This window comes from Macrotis lagotis, chromosome 4 (genome assembly GCF_037893015.1).
Source record: "Macrotis lagotis isolate mMagLag1 chromosome 4, bilby.v1.9.chrom.fasta, whole genome shotgun sequence".
Lineage (NCBI taxonomy): Eukaryota > Metazoa > Chordata > Mammalia > Peramelemorphia > Peramelidae > Macrotis > Macrotis lagotis.
The window spans coordinates 169715559-169731914 of NC_133661.1; the positions used below are offsets into that span (position 1 = coordinate 169715559).

At 33.9% G+C, this 16356-nt stretch overlaps 1 non-coding gene across 1 annotated transcript; it reads left to right on the forward strand.

The window, feature by feature from the left end:
- Positions 1-7619: 7619 nt before the first annotated feature.
- LOC141523190 (U6 spliceosomal RNA) lies at positions 7620-7726 on the forward strand. The gene has a single exon (XR_012478383.1). It is a non-coding gene; the product is annotated as a U6 spliceosomal RNA (small nuclear RNA).
- Positions 7727-16356: the final 8630 nt, after the last annotated feature.

The following is a 16356-nucleotide window of genomic DNA, read 5'->3' on the forward strand; positions in this document are numbered from 1 at the left end:
ATGTAAAGAAGATACTGATAATCATATGAACTTTAATAGTAGCTCTTTTTGTGGTAACAAAGAATTGGAAATTGAGGGAATGCCCCTCAATTGGGGAAAGACTGATTAAGTTGTTGTATATAGGATAGACTACTATTGTACTGTAAGAAATGACAAGGAGGTAAGTTTCAGAAAAAACTTGGGAAAATTTTTATGATCTAATGACAATTGATCAGAAGTAGAAGCAGTAATAGCAATATTGTAAGACTGCTCAACTGAAAAAGATTTAAATCTAATATGGCCATGACAAAGATCCAAGACAATTCCAAAGGACCCATGAAGAAAAATGCTATCTACCTCCAAAGAGAGAACTGAAAGAAGCATACTTTTTAAAAAAAAATCATTCTTTAAATGTGTTTTCTTTTGCAAAAAGGCTAATATGAAAATATATAATTGATATTATATTTATTTTATCAAGGAGTGGAATAGGGGAAGTTTAAAGGAAGAAAATTTGGAATTAAAAAATTTAAGTGAATATTATTTTTTCATGTAATTGGGAAATATTTAATGAAATACATAAAATATCCTTTAAAAAGAAATCTAGAATAACTAAAATAAAAACAAAAAACAAAATTACAAAAATATCTAACATTTATATTATTCTCTAAGATCTTCAAAGTATTCCATATATATTATCTCATTTGATGTTCATAAAAACCCTTTTAGGTAGATACTGGGTTTTTTTTGGGAGGGGGGTTGGTGTTTGCAAGGCAAATGGGGTTAAGTGGCTTGCCCAAGGCCACACAGTTAGGTAATTATTAAGTGTCTGAGACCGTATTTGAACCCAGGTACTCCTGACTCCAAGGCTGGTGCTTTATCCACTATGCCACCTAGCTGCCCCTAGATACTGTTTTTATCTCCATGTTACAAAAAATTGAAGTTAAGGAAGGTTAAATTCCCAGGCTCACACAGTTAATAAGTGTATGAGGAAGATTAAAACTTGTGACCCAGATTCCATATCTTGTAATCTATCTCTTGCAGCACCTAGCTGTTTCTAAAATAATATCCAGGATGCACTAAGGAAAATTGGAGATATTATATTAAAAATTTCCTGCCCACTTGGCACTTTCTGATAAGATCATGCATAGAGAAAACATGCTCTGGATCAAACCTGATTTTTACTGTAAATTTGCTTATTTATCAACTGCTGTATCCTTGAGGCTTGGACAAACTTATCTTTCACTTTCTTTCTATTTCAGAATACAAATGATTAGCTACATATTCTTAAAAAGAGCATGTAAAGTTTTAGAAACTCAATAAAAACCTGAAAAAAATATAAGTTTCTGCCAGCAAGCAGTCTTCCTTAAGGTACTAATACATTTCTTTTCATTGCAGTTTGGTTTCTTATTTCATTTATCACCAGTCTCATCAACTTGCCTTTTAGGTGAGATTCTTCCTTGACTCTCAAAGTACACAGTTTGAAAATTTACCAACACCACTAAGTAGTAAAAAGGAATTGCAAGAAGTATTGCAAAAAATAAACTTCTTCCTTTCTACAAATAACTCTTCATAGTTTTTTTTTTTACATTTGCTATGTGTTTTTAAAATAGTGCATTTGAATGACACCAAATGAAGTACAAGTTTTTGCCATTTTTATAATGGAGTCTGTGCTGTACTCAAATATGGTCCAAGGCAAATCTGAAGTCACCACTGATTTAAAAGTTCCTATTAATATTTTTTCTTTTTTTAAACCCAAGGTTCTTAAATATATTATTATAAGAAGTAAATTATTGATAGGGAGTAGAATTGTGATATTATTGATATAGGGAACTTCCCCTCCTAATGCAGGTCAGCACTTTCCCAGAGCAGAGCATGGAGAAGGGACTTCCCAAGGTAACATTGAAAATATGTGTCATATGTAGTACTTTAGGTCTTTCTGACTTTGAAGCTAGTCCTCTCTCTGCTATGCCAAATTATTTCTCTACTACTATAGAAGAGCAAGGTGAAGAAGAAGGAAAATACTACTCCCAAATGCACTGGTGTCCTCTTGCCTTTGGTGAGGAAAGGATCATGTATGTTCAGGACATTTTACCTCCTAAGAATTAAACCAACTAAAATTCTTCTCTAATTTTAAAACCACTGATGTCAATTGCCACTGTGCAGATATTGTTTGTTGGTCTGCTTTTTTTGATGAGCCTCATCTAAGTATCTCTTGCAAAGAGGTGGCTAATTTCTCTTTCAAACTGGTTTTTTGGAAACCACATTCTGGTTTTTAAATGCAATTGCTGATTGATCTATTTTCCATAGGGCAGTGGTCACTGCTCCCCTTGTGTTCTTGCCAATAATCTCCAGAATATTCCAGTTATGTTATGAATGAGACCCATAGATACTCCAAAATAATCAGTTGCAAACCATAACCCAAGCATTGCTTCTGCCTCAGGAAACATGGACCTGGGTTGAGGTTAGATACTAACATTTTTAACTCCCATTATGATTTATGAGAATTCTCATGGAGCTCCACTTTGATTAGATTGAAAGGAAGGATTAAATTTCAGTCAGACTCAAGAATCACCACTCTCCCTACAATATTGCTACAGTTTCCATGACATGACTTTTCAATTGTACAAAAGAATAAAAGTTTCACATCCCTGGGGCAGCTAGATGGCACACTGGATAGAGCACCAGCCCTAGAGTCAGGAGGACCTGAGTTCAAATTTGACCTCAGACTCTTAATAATTACCTAGCTGTGTGACCTTGGACAAGTCATTTAACCCTAAAGTCTTGTAAACAAAAAAAGGGAGGGTAATCCCTCAGATCTGAACATTTATCAACACATCTGAAGCACAAAGTACACATAATAATGATAACTAGCATTGATATTGTGCTTCAGGGTTTACAGCACATTTTACAAATATCTCATTTTAGCCTCATAACACCTGGAAAATAGGTATTATTATTATTATTATTATTATTATTATTATTATTATTATCCCTAGTTTATAATAGAGGAAATTGAATAAGACAGAGATTAGATTAAGAGGCATCTAGGCTTCACCATGGATAAAACACTGATCCTGGAGTCAGAATTATTGAATTCAAATCTAGCCTTAGGCACTAGATGTAGGACTCTGCTCAAGTCATTTAAATCCTATTTGTCTCAGTTTCCTCATCTGTAAAATTAGGAAAATAGTACCTAGCTCCCAAGATGTTTTTGAAGGTAAAATAAGATAATATTTATAAAGTGCTAGTTCTGATGATGATGATGATGATGATAATGATTTAACTTTCCAGGGTCACATAGTTACTAAGTATCTGAGGCAGGATTTAAAATCAAGTCTTACTGACATCAGACCCAGTAATCTATCCCTAGTTTCCTCTAGGGTGGTTTTAATTTCCCTCCAAATATTCCCAGCAGAAATTCTATCATCTCTTGTTTGAACAAACTCTCTCATTGCCCCTATTCTTTTTTGATTTTAAGTCTGGAAATCTAAATCTTCAGAGAGGAATCTGGGATTTTAGCATACTCTCCATGTTGTTATTGCAAAGAATGACAGAAGGACAAAGAGACTGGATTCTGAGAAAATGGAATACTGAGTGTTTGTCTCACCTTGGACTGACCAACATGTATTTCATAGATTCGCATCTTTGAAATTCTCTTTTATTAATTCCTTCAGGGATGATGGCCTGGCTCTGGGTGAACCTAACTGGTAAATTCACAAAAGATTGGTTTGGAGTTAGCCTGGCATTTTGTTCATTTACATGGAGAAAATGTAACAGAAAGCTGGTGTCAATAGGTCTGTACATTATCTTCACAGGAGGAAACTAAATTACAATCAGAATGTTGGTTGACTGAATATACTCAGACTCAGTATAAAGAGAATTGAATGATCTTAAGAGATAATATCAAGCTAAAATAAGTTGAAATATCTCCCTGTTTGCTATAAAAAAGTTGATAAGTGGGAAAGTCTACTCATATTAAGGAATCAGTATAGCCTATACTCTGGATGATAATGCATACAGTGATAAATTATTTACTGAACAGTTCTCCCTTTTCTAAACTTCACACAAGTGAAGTTGCTTTGCTTTGACTTTCATTTGCCACTAATGTGTCACAGATTCCAAGATTTCGATTCATTTGACAGATTATTTTCTTCCAAGGGGATATTGAGATATACTCTAGTTTCATTAACAAAACATGTACAAATACTCTCTAAAGGAGAATTATTTCTGCATATCAATAAATCAACAAGTATTTATTAAGTGTCTACTCTGTCTTCAGATTGTGTTAGGTACCATGGGCACAAGTGCAATGAGTGAAATAAATCATCTACCCAAAGACTTTCTATTTTAATGGAAAGAAAACAAGTATATATACAATTATAAACAGCACAGGTATAAAGTGAATAAATATAAATATATGTAAAGTAATTAAATCCAAAGATAGTTTTCAAGGGAGGGCAGTAACAGGGAATCAGAAAAGGTCTAATATCCAAGGTGATGTTCTCTTAGAACAAATCAGGGAACGTCTGGCACTACCATGGCAACCATGGACAGGACTCGAAATATAGAAGCTTTGTAAGGGTGAATTAGTTAAATATTGAACAAATATATAATTTTTAAGTTGATAATTTTGATGATGTTTTATGTGTGTTTATGTATATATATATGTTCATATACATATATGTAAATATAGGTATATATGTGTAAATGTATGTTTCCATCTTTGACAGTAAAAAAAGTTTCCAACTTCTCTCTTAGAGGAAGAGAGGAAATCTGATATAGAGCAAAGGAAAGATTTCATTATAGACCCACAATTAACTATATTGGTTTTATAAAACCTAATTCATGTTATGTTAAATTTCAGAGGGTGAAATATTCTGATTTTATCTCCAAATTTTGGCCTTGGCTTCTGATTGAGATTTTCCTTCCTTTCCTTTTGATTACAGATGACAATTTAAAGTCTCTTGTTGTGCTTCAAAGAATTAGACTAAGAGAGTTAGGAACTATGGAAGTCTGGATATTCTGGCAAATTCAGTTATGTTTGTTAGCTTTACTTAATTGATTTCCCCCTTTCTTAATTTTTGTTACATGGTATATCTTTGGGGGAATTTAGGAGGGAGAATATATTTGGACACAAACAAAAGCTATAAATAAAAACTCAGAAAAAAAGAAACGAAAAGAATCATATAAAGATTTATTAGTGAAGTGGTAATATAGTTTTATTACCTTTCAAAGGGGAAAAATGACTACATGTTGGCCCTAAACATTCTCAGATTTCCAAACAGAAGCAGGTTCTCAAAGTATTGATTTGCTCCAGTGACTCCAATGCAAATTATTATTCTCTGCAAAAGCCTGAAGAGTGCTTTCTTCAGAAGATTTATATTGACCAGTCACCAATCTGCAGATTAGAATTATAGTCCACAAATAAATTTGTACAGAAAATCACACTTTTCTTTTTTTTTTTTTTTTTGCAAGGCAAACAGGGTTAAGTGGCTTGCCCAAGGCCACACGGCTAGGTAATTATTAAGTGTCTGAGACCGGATTTGAACCCAGGTACTCCTGACTCCAAGGCCAGTGCTTTTATCCACTATGCCACCTAGCCGCCCCCGAGAAAATCACACTTTTCAATGCATAGCTATAGTTGAAAGAGATCAAATTCCACAGAAACAAAATATTAGGTAGGTTTTTGTTGGTGTTTTTTTTTTCTTTGATTTTCTTTTGTGGCCTGGATGTGTAATTTTTATCTTACAAGAAGCTTTTTATTTCAATACTGATCTCCAAACACTCTGAAGCATTTATAGTCTTAGAAATTTGCCTGAAAATATTGAAAGGTTAAATGATTTTCCATGGGTCATATAGCCAATAAATATCAGAGGCAGAATGTGAACCCCTTTTATTTGAGTCTGAAGCTAGCTAAATCTAAAACATTAGCCTGTGCTGTCTCTCTGAAACACTGTCTTATTAAAATATCATGGTTTGTAACCTTGGTCATTCTCCCCTCAGCCAATGAGTGTTATATTGACCTTATCCAAGACATTGAGGAGAATAGGAAGGAAAGTGTATTGGAAAAAGTTAGTCCTCTGAGAAAACATGTTTATTGAAGAGCTGTTGCATTTTTATCACAGTAATAAGTTTTTTTCTTGTTCTGACAGATAATTAGAATCATGAAAATCCTGTTTATTTAAGAAGTTTTTGCTCCTCTCTCGGTCAGTGTTTTTAAATTATCTGTTTTACATAGGAAAACAAGACTTCTTATGTAAAAGATATCAAGCCCATCATCTCTAAGTAGCTATAGAATCACAGCCACAAAAAAAAATTGCCTCCACTCTGTTTTAATAATGCTTATAGATATACTGTACTTACAACTTTTCAAAATATCTTAAAATTCATTTCATCTTTATAGAATGTTTTAATAAGAATCACATAAATTCAAAAAAAATTATTAAGAATGACTACTCTACTATGTGCTAGGTATGATGGGAGCTGGAAATACTCAAAAGCTCTATGTTCTCACCATTGTGGGTGGTTCTCATAGAATCACATCTGGCAATGCATCCATGCCTTCTCATTCTTTGCAATTCTTGTCCATTTTCTCCCACAAGTTTACAATAGTGTGTACTCTAATATGTACAGAGATCCTCCCTTATTATCTTCTTATAAAAGTAAACATTTATATAGTGCATTAAGTTTTACAAAGTACTTTTACAAATAACTCACCTGGTCCTTACAATAACTCTGGGAGATGAATATTCCCTGAAATGTAGAAATCAGAGGTTAATATAGGATCATATAGCTAGAGTGAGAGACTAGATTTCAACCCATTTCATCCACACTCCAGGGCCATCCCACTATCCAATGTACATGAAGCTCCCTCTATGTCTTGAGGACACCAATGATTGAAACTAGTACCTTCTTCAGTTTAACAAGCACATCTTTTTCATTGGTCATTTCTTTGATGAGATCCCTTAATAGGGTTCTTCTTCAGTATTATTTGTTATGCATTATAACCTACCAACTACAAGCCTCTCATTGTCTCCTGAATACTATTCTTAATTATTCATAAACTATAGTGTTCCGCATCTCATTAGCTAGGTGGTATAGTAGATAGAGACAGGAAGATCTGAGTTCAAATTCAATCATATATTTACCAACCTGTGTGACCTAGGCAAATCACTTAACCTGTTTATTTCAGTTTCTTCAACTGAATAATAGCATCCACCTCATAGGATTGTTGTGAGGACCTAATGAGACAGTAAAACAAATAAACAAAATAAAAACACCCAACATTATGCTGGGCACCATATAAATGCTTAGTCCCTTCCCCTTCTGTTCCCCACCACTCTAACCTATAGACCAAATCTGGAAGAATAATGGCTTTAAAAAGATGATCAAACTTCTTAAAAGTGCTAGGAAGGGCACTGTATTTAAATTCAGGAAGATATGGGTAAAATCCTGCCTCCCACCCTTTGCTTACTTTGTGATATCATTTAAGACATTTCATTCTCTGAGTCACAATTGTATCATTTGTAAAATGAGTGGTGGACTTGATGTGCCTAAGATTTCTTCATTTTATAGTTGATAAAACTGAGATTCAGAGACTATTATCACATTAAGTTTTTCATTTATAAAAGAAAGATTTTGTGCTCACTTCGGCAGCACATATACTAAAATTGGAACGATACAGAGAAGATTAGCATGGCCCCTGCACAAGGATGACACGCAAATTCGTGAAGCGTTCCATATTTTTTTAGGAGATAAAAAATAAATAAAAGAAAGATTTCATTTATTTTGAATTTTACAATTTTTTCCCCTATTCTTGCTTCTCTCTCCCACCCCCTACAGAAGGCAGTCTTTTAGTCTTTACATTGTTTCCATAGTATACATTGATCTAAGTTAAATGTGATGAGAGAGAAATCATATCCTTAAGGAAAAAAAAAATAAAGTATAAGAGATAGCAAAATTACATAGTAAGATAACTGGGTGTTTTTTAATTAAAGTTGATAGTCTTTGGTCTTTGTTAAAACTCCACAATTCTTTCTCTGGATACCCAATGGTATTCTTCATTGCAGAGAACCCCAAATTGTGCCTGATAAATGAGCAAGTCCATTAAGGTTGATCATCACTCCCATGTTTCTATTAGGGTGTACAATGTTCTGGTTCTGCTCATCTCGCTCAGCATCAGTTCATGCAAATCCTTCCATGCTTCCCTGAATTCCCATCCCTCCTGGTTTCCAATAGAACAATAGTGTTCCATGTCATACATATACCACAGTTTATTAAGCCATTCCCCAACTGATAGACATTCACTTAATTTCCATTTCTTTGCCACCACAAACAAGGCTGCTATGAATATTTTTGTACAAGTGATGTTTTTACCCTTTTTTCATCATCTCTTCAGGGTATAAACCCAGTAGTGATATTTCTCGATCAAAGGTTATGCACATTTTTATTGCCCTTTGGGTGAAATTCCAAATTGTTCTCCAGAAAGGTTGGATGAGTTCACAGCTCCACCAACAATGTGTTAGTGTCCCAGGTTTCCCACATCCCTTCCAACATTGCTCACTGTCCTTTCAGGTCATATTGGCCAGTCTGAGAGGTGTGAGGTGGTACCTCAGAGATGCTTTAATTTGCATTTCTCTACTAAGTAGTATCACACAACTTTTATAAAAGAATTTTAATCTAGTTCCCATTGACTACAAGTGAGTGGTGCAAGCCCAAACTTATACTGAGGGATTCTGAACCCAAATTCTCTAATTCTAGAGTTTGGACTCTACCCTGGGCCATTCTATCTCTCATTCAGTTTGGATTCTATTATCCTATGACATTTTCACTCAGAAATCCTTGCACTGGTGAATATTTCTTTGTGTAAGCTTTACATACACATTCAATTTCCTGAGTAATCAAAGAGTTTTGAAAAAAGTATGAATCCAGTAAGCCTGAAAAGAGTTTTTATATATTAACAGATGGTACAACTAGTATTTCTGATAAAGGACTCATTTCTAAAATATATAGAGAACTAAGTCAAATTTATAAGAAAACAAGTCATTTCCCAATTGATAGATGGTCAAAAGATAAGGAAAGGTAATTCTCATGTGAAAAAAATTAAGTATCTATATAATATGAAAATTGTTCTAAATCATTATTGATTAGGGAAATGCAAATTAAAACAACTCTGAAATGCTTCCTCACACCTCTCAGATTGGCCAATATGACTAAAAAGGGAAATGATCAATGTTGGAGGGAATGTGGAAAAACTGGGACACTAATGTATTGTTGCTGGAGTTGTGATATGAGCAATTTGGAATTATGGCCAAAGGGCAATAAAATTGTGTATGTCCTTTGATCCAACAACACTACATCCCATAGAGAACACCAAAAAAAAGGGTAAAAAAACTCACATGTACAATACTATTCATAGCAGCTCTTTTCATGGTAGTAAAGAATTGGAAATTAAGGGAATGCCTATCAATTAGAGAATGGTTGAATAGATTGTGGCATATGAATGTGATAGAACATTGTTGTTCTATAAGAAATCATGAGGCATGGGATTTCAGAAAAACCTGGAAGGACTTACATGAACTGAGTCAAATGAGCAGAATCAGAAGAGCATTATACACACTAACAACACTGGGTGATGATCAGCTATGTGGACTTGTTCATTTCAGCAGTACAATAATCAAAAACAATTCTAAAAAACTTGATGAATGAAAAATACCTTCCATGTCCAAAGAGGGAAAATGTGGAGTTTAAATGTATACTGAAGCTTGCTATCTTCAATTTTTAAAAGTTATCATGTATTATATCATTTTTTTCTCTCTAATTTTTTCCTTCTATTTGGATTTGACAAGATAGTATTTACCCAGGTAGAGCCTATATTAGATTTCTCTCTGTCAGGGGGAGAGAGAAGGGAATGAGAAAAATGTAAAACTCAAAACTTAGCAATGTAAATGTAAAACTCAAAACTTGTTGCATGCATGTTGTTGGAAAAATAAATAAATAAAAATACTTTTTAAAAAAAAGAATTAACTGGGGTGGCTAGGTGGAACAGTGGATAAAGCACCAGCCCTGGAGTCAGGAGTACCTGGGTTCAAATCCAGTCTCAAACACTTAATAATTACCTAGCTGTGTGACCTTGGGCAAGCCACTTAACCCCATTTGCCTTGCAAAAACCTAAAAAAAAAAGAATTAACAGATGGAAAATATTTTCTTCTCAAATGTACATGAAGAAAACATTGATGTTTTCAATATCTTTAACATTACCTACTTGATTCTACTACTTTTCCTATTGAATAAAGAGCTAAACATAAATGTTTTTGATATTATATCTGGACATCCCAGAGAACAAATGGAAGGATTGTCCTATTCATGGTGCCGACAATCTGAATTAGCAACTAAACAAATGGTTTGCATGTATAAGGTCATCAGACATCCCAGATTCCCTAAGAGAGCCCCAGTCTCAATTTCACATCTCATTTTCGCCTCCTGACTGCCCCATAGTCCTGGATTCATTCCCAGATCAAGACTTGGCTCCTGCCTAGAGCCAACCAACTGCCGGAAAGGAAAGGAGCCAGAATCCATAAGACTTGGAAAGGGAGATAAGCCTGAAGGGTAAATCAACCAGCCAACAGGTAATATGTTTTTCCCTAATTGGAAGAAGGGAAAATTTGCATGAAGTTCTTCACATTCTCAAAATAAGATCACAAGGTAGACTAACAGGTATTGTGTTCTGGAGCTGGAGTTTTGTACTTGTTTTTGTTATTTTTGGGGGGTCACAGATCCCTCTGACATAGATTTCATGGAGCCTGTGAGCACCTTTTTCAAATTATGCTTTTAAATGCACAGAATAAAATGCACAGGAAACTTGCCTCTCTATACATATATTCTATTAACCTTTGTTATTTTTTTCTCTATCTCTATAACTATATTGATATCTATATATGCTTTCCTATTTCTTTCTTCGGAATATGTTCTAAGAAGGATGCTTTTCCCCTTTTTCTTCTTCTTCTATTCCCTTTACTCTTTCAACAACTGTCTCCAACTTTTTTGCTGTTACAAAATGTGAGAATACAGTAAAAGGGAGAAAAAAGAGACAAAAGAAAAGCAGAACTTCAAAAAGACAGTTCTCAATGAGCACAGAACAACTCTGAGCTTAATCTACTTCCAAATCTTTATATCATTCACGCTATAAAAATCTAAAGGGGCCAAAATAATACCAATGTTGTGTGTCATGGAAGGTAAATAAAATGGGCTGAAGGGCATATAAGGCATTGAAAAACATTATCTAGATGAAAAAAAATCATCTAAACTAAACAGCTTTATTAGGACTGTAAGCACCTTAAGCTGATTTCCCTGCAATGACAGAAGTAGGAAGAAAGAATCTTCCCTTTCTACTTATATGACTTGGAACTAATCAATGAGCTTTGGGATTTTTTTAACCTTTAAAATAAGAGGATTGATCATATGACTTATAATGTTCCTTTCAACTCTAAACTCTAAGTTCCAATGAATCAATCAATATTAAACATTTGCTATATTGTAGATATTAAAAAGTATCAGTGAATCAAATTAAAAAAAGAATTCCTATCCTCAAGGAGCCAATATTAAATTTGGGGAGACAATCTATATATGAAGACATTTAAACAAGACAGAGAAAAAAAAATGCCTGACAGTATGTTCTAGGAATCAAATTCAACTTCTATGAGGTTTCCTACACCTTCCTACGGTTCTTCTTACCTGAATACTCAAAACCTGTTTGAGAAAAATATCTTCCACCAAAACTACTGAGTTGTAGATTTCCACTAAGCAGAATTTCCTCTCCTAGGGAAAGAATCCATGACTAAGGATAGTGAAAGTTTATTCCAGTGAGAAAATTCTCCTGTCCTTGGTCAAAAACTGGATCTTAATCATTTTTCCTAGACTTTCAGCTGAAGATACAGAAAAAAAAAAAACTAGAATTCCTCAAATACTAAACATGTCCATTTCTTTAAAAAAGATAAAGAGAATTTTCTCAGACCTTCACTAGGATGAGAGAAAGTATCTAACCACAAAACAGATATCCTTGTCTCCTTGGAAATATCTTGTTTTGGTGCAGATTCAGCATTCAATTCAATAGAAATTATTGTTCCTGGTAGTGCAGTGGAAAGAATCCTTATCTTAAAGTCAGGAAGACCAGTGTTCAAGTTCCTCAGCCATTATTGTCTCATCTTAAAATGGAAATAAGAATAATAACCTTACCTCTCACAGTTACTATGAGAATGAAATGAGTTAACGTATTAGAGCATGCTGTGAAACTTAAAGCATTACGTAAATGCTATGATGATGATGATTAGTAAGTAAATATCAAGACCCTTATCAACGTGTGTTAGAACACCCATCAATTTCAGTTCAATATACAAAATTTTAAAAAGGTAGAAGCTAACCATTCACCATCTTGCTCAGAAACCTATTTAGTTTTTATGATCAATAGAAAAATTACATAGGTTATCAAGAGCCCAGAATAGAATGAAGGGAAAGGAGTGCATTAGATTGCCTTTGGAAAATTCCACCAGTATACATTAGATCTTGTATACACCTATGAGGCAGGGATGATCATAGTCACTAGAAGCAGAAGATCATACAAAAGGGCAAAGGAGAGATGCATGGTAGGCTAAAGTGAGATACAACAGATTCCAAAAAAGGCACTTAAACAGTGTAATCATTTATGTGATGATATCAAAAAAATATAATTAGAAAAAATCTGCTAATTAGATGTTAGGAAATCATAGTAGTTCCATTGATGGAGATGCAGGCAAGAGAATGTTAGGAAGATGCCAACACAATGGATGAACCTCAAGGATAAAATACATAAGAAGATTCGAGAAAGAATCTTAAGTAAGGATAGAAAAGTATTAATAATTGTGATCTGCACTTTTGGATGGAATGCTTTTATTGATGAGAACACATATCCTTTGGATCAATTCTATCAATCAATCAAATTTATTTACCACCTACTATGCGCCAGACAGTTTTAGGCATTGAGTAAAAAAATAAAAATGAAACAGTAGCTGTCCTCAAGGAATTTATAAATTAATAGATAGAAAATAGCATGTATATATTTATAAGTATATGCAAGAAACTAAATAAATACAGGATAATTTTTTTATGGAAAGGGTAATAGGTGCTGGAGAGATAAGAAAGAATAGACACATACCCCCCCACACACACACACATACAAACAGCATCTAAATAAATACAGTGTTAGGGAGAGCATTAGCAGTTGGGGGAAGAACAGAAAAAACTTTCTATAGAAGGTGCTGTTTAAACTACATTTAGAGGAAATTAGAAGATTCTGTGAGATTGGACTGAGGAAGGATCAAACTACAGGCATAGAAAACAACCACTTCAAGGCAAAGAAACAGTAGATTGGAGGCCATGTTAGAACATAGAAAAGACCAATTTAACTGGACCTTAGAATGCAGGAAGGAAAAAAGGTATATAAATGACGAAGATAAATTGCAGACAATTTGTGAAGGGCTTGAAAAGAATACTACAAAAACTACTTCAAAAGAGTCATTTTTATTTTGTCCTAGATGCAATAGGGAACCAATGGAGTTTCTTAAGTAGTGTAATGGTATGGCCCATATCTGTACTTAAGGGAAATCACTTTGACAGTGAGAGTAATTATTATTTTATATTATATGAATAACCAATTATTTAATTATGTTTAAGACTTCTCTCTATTTCCTCATTCAGGGCCGAGCTCTTATAAGTCAGTCTCTGAAGGACATTACTGATAGATGAGATTGTCTAAATCCTCTGAGAACATGTTCCTGGATTTTGGGCATGACCTTTTCCAACAAGAAGACCTTACTTCTGTTTAGAGTATAAACAGAATCTAATCTAAGTGAATTGCAGCTCTGAAATAGTAAGTCTATGCCCTTGCAACCCTTTATTAGAATTTAGGGTAACCCAGCTTGTGAAGGGGAAAAACAAACAGAGTAGATTCCTTTGTCTGGATTGCTACAGGCATCTGAATCTCATGATCAAGTCACTTCTCAAAAGGAGGACCTCTCATTTGAAAGTTCACCCCCTCAATAATTATTCACCAATCAAGGTTGATTTTCACCTATTGTGGCAACCATTTTTATAAATATATTTAAGCATTCGGTGATCTCCTTGACTTTGTCTATGTTTACTGAAACCATTAACCATCAATTTATTGATTATCAGCTAGCCTAATTAATAAATTAATTAATTATTAATTGACCAGAAACTCTATCCCTTGGACTTTTCATTCATGTCAACAGATACTTGGAAGCAACCAACAGTAAGAAAAAATTTGATACAGGAAAAACACTTAGTAGATCATTGACATATAGTCAAGGTGAAAAATGATGAGGATTTGTACTAAGGTAACAGCTATATGAGTAGACAAATTTGAGAGATATATGGAGGCAGAAACAACAAAATTTAGCTACCGATAGTCCTAAAGCATAAGTCTGACCATGTTACTCTTCTTCTCAATAAATTTTAGTGGCTCCCTATTGCCCCACAAATAAAGTACAAACTCCTCAGTTTGGCAAAAGCCTTTCAGAATGTTTCCACTCTACCTTTCTAGATTTATTTTCCATCATTACACTCATAAATTCTACACTGTATTGGAAAACTCAGTTCCTTAACATTTCATCTCCCATGCCTACTCCTTATTCTGCCCCTTCATCTTTACTTTTTTGAAATTTCTAGTCAAAGCCCAATTCAGTTGCTACTTTCCATGCAAGCCTTTTTTCTGATTTACCCAATTGTTATTGTTACAACCTCCAAAAGGAACTTGCATTTACTTTGCATAAATTTCATATTTACTTACCTGCATGTGATAGAATGGGGACTTTTTAACTGAACTAGACAAATATAGAGAGTTATAGAGCAAGGATTTACATGATAAAAGAAAGCAATAGGAAGTTTCCTGAGCAAGTAATGAAGAATGGTTTGGAGAGGAGAAAGCCAAGAGACAGAATTAGGATGTTACTTATTATAAAATACCAGGGAAGAGAATGAGGGCTTGAACTAGGATGTAAACAGTGAAAGGAAAAAGAGGAGGGAATAGGAATAATAATAATAATAATAATAGCTAATGTTTATATAGTGATTACTATGGACCAGGGACTGTGCTAAGGTCTTTACAAGCAATATTTCATTTGACCCTCACAACAACTTTGAGAGATAAATCCTCTTATTATCTCCATTTTATAGTTGAGGCAAACAGAGGTTAAGTGACTTGTTCAGGATCACACAGTCAGCATCTGATGTCAGATTTTAATTCATATCTTCCCAATGAAGAATATTTCAGAGTTAGAATTCACAAATAACTTCCCTGCTTCTCTATCCTGGCAGTTATCTTAATTACATAGTTGCATGATACTATTAACTACAAGAAATGCCCATTTTTCTTTCCCCCAATCAGAAACTTTCTTATCTGCTTTACTTTGTGCTCCAAGTTTCTGTACTTGCATCCCTTCTATTTATAATGTTTTGCTGAATCTTGTGTTAAATGAAATGTCCATTCAATCATTTCAAGAACAACTATCACAAGACAAGATTAGACACACTACTTTCTGATACGGCTTGGCTTCTGGAACCTTTTAGTGCAGCTACAAATATCAGATTACATCAGAAACTGTTTTCTATTCTTTCAGTACAATTTCAGGGAGAAAGAAAGAGAGCATTTAAACATAATTTAACAATTACACATACAGATATACCCATACATTTATATGAATAGATATGTACTACATATGTAAATAGATAATAGCTCCATCATACATACATATACACACATGCATTGCTCCACCAAAGAATAATTGTGGGCTCATCCAGGCATATTTATTATCTTGGTGAATTTTCTTTTCCAATTAGGTTGATTCAAAAAAAAAGAATTCATATTGCAGACGTTCTCACAATAGGGTGTCTTTCAAAAGTATAGGTCATCCCCATCAGGACATATGCTCTAGCCTGTTCTCCAAAAACAGTCCCAGCAAGAAATAAGCATGAATATTTTTACTCATGGGAGATGAAGATCTGTATAAATAGAATTTAATTTTTGCCATACAGAAAATACATTTTCCTTACTACAAAGGCAAAATAATACTTCTTATGCTGTGTTGAAATACATTGAATTTTAAGAGTCAAAATATTCTTTCCCTAATTCTTCTTATTTATCTACATGCAAAAAAAAGGGAAATAGGTGAAAATATTGACTCAAAAATGCTCTTTTAATCAATGAAGTAATTTCTTAAGTTACTTCCAGGAGGACACAAGAATAGGACTCTATGCAGGTTCTAAACTCTAGGCAAATGAATTTCCTGTTTTTGTTTGTTGGGGGAGGGGTTAGGATTTTTTTTT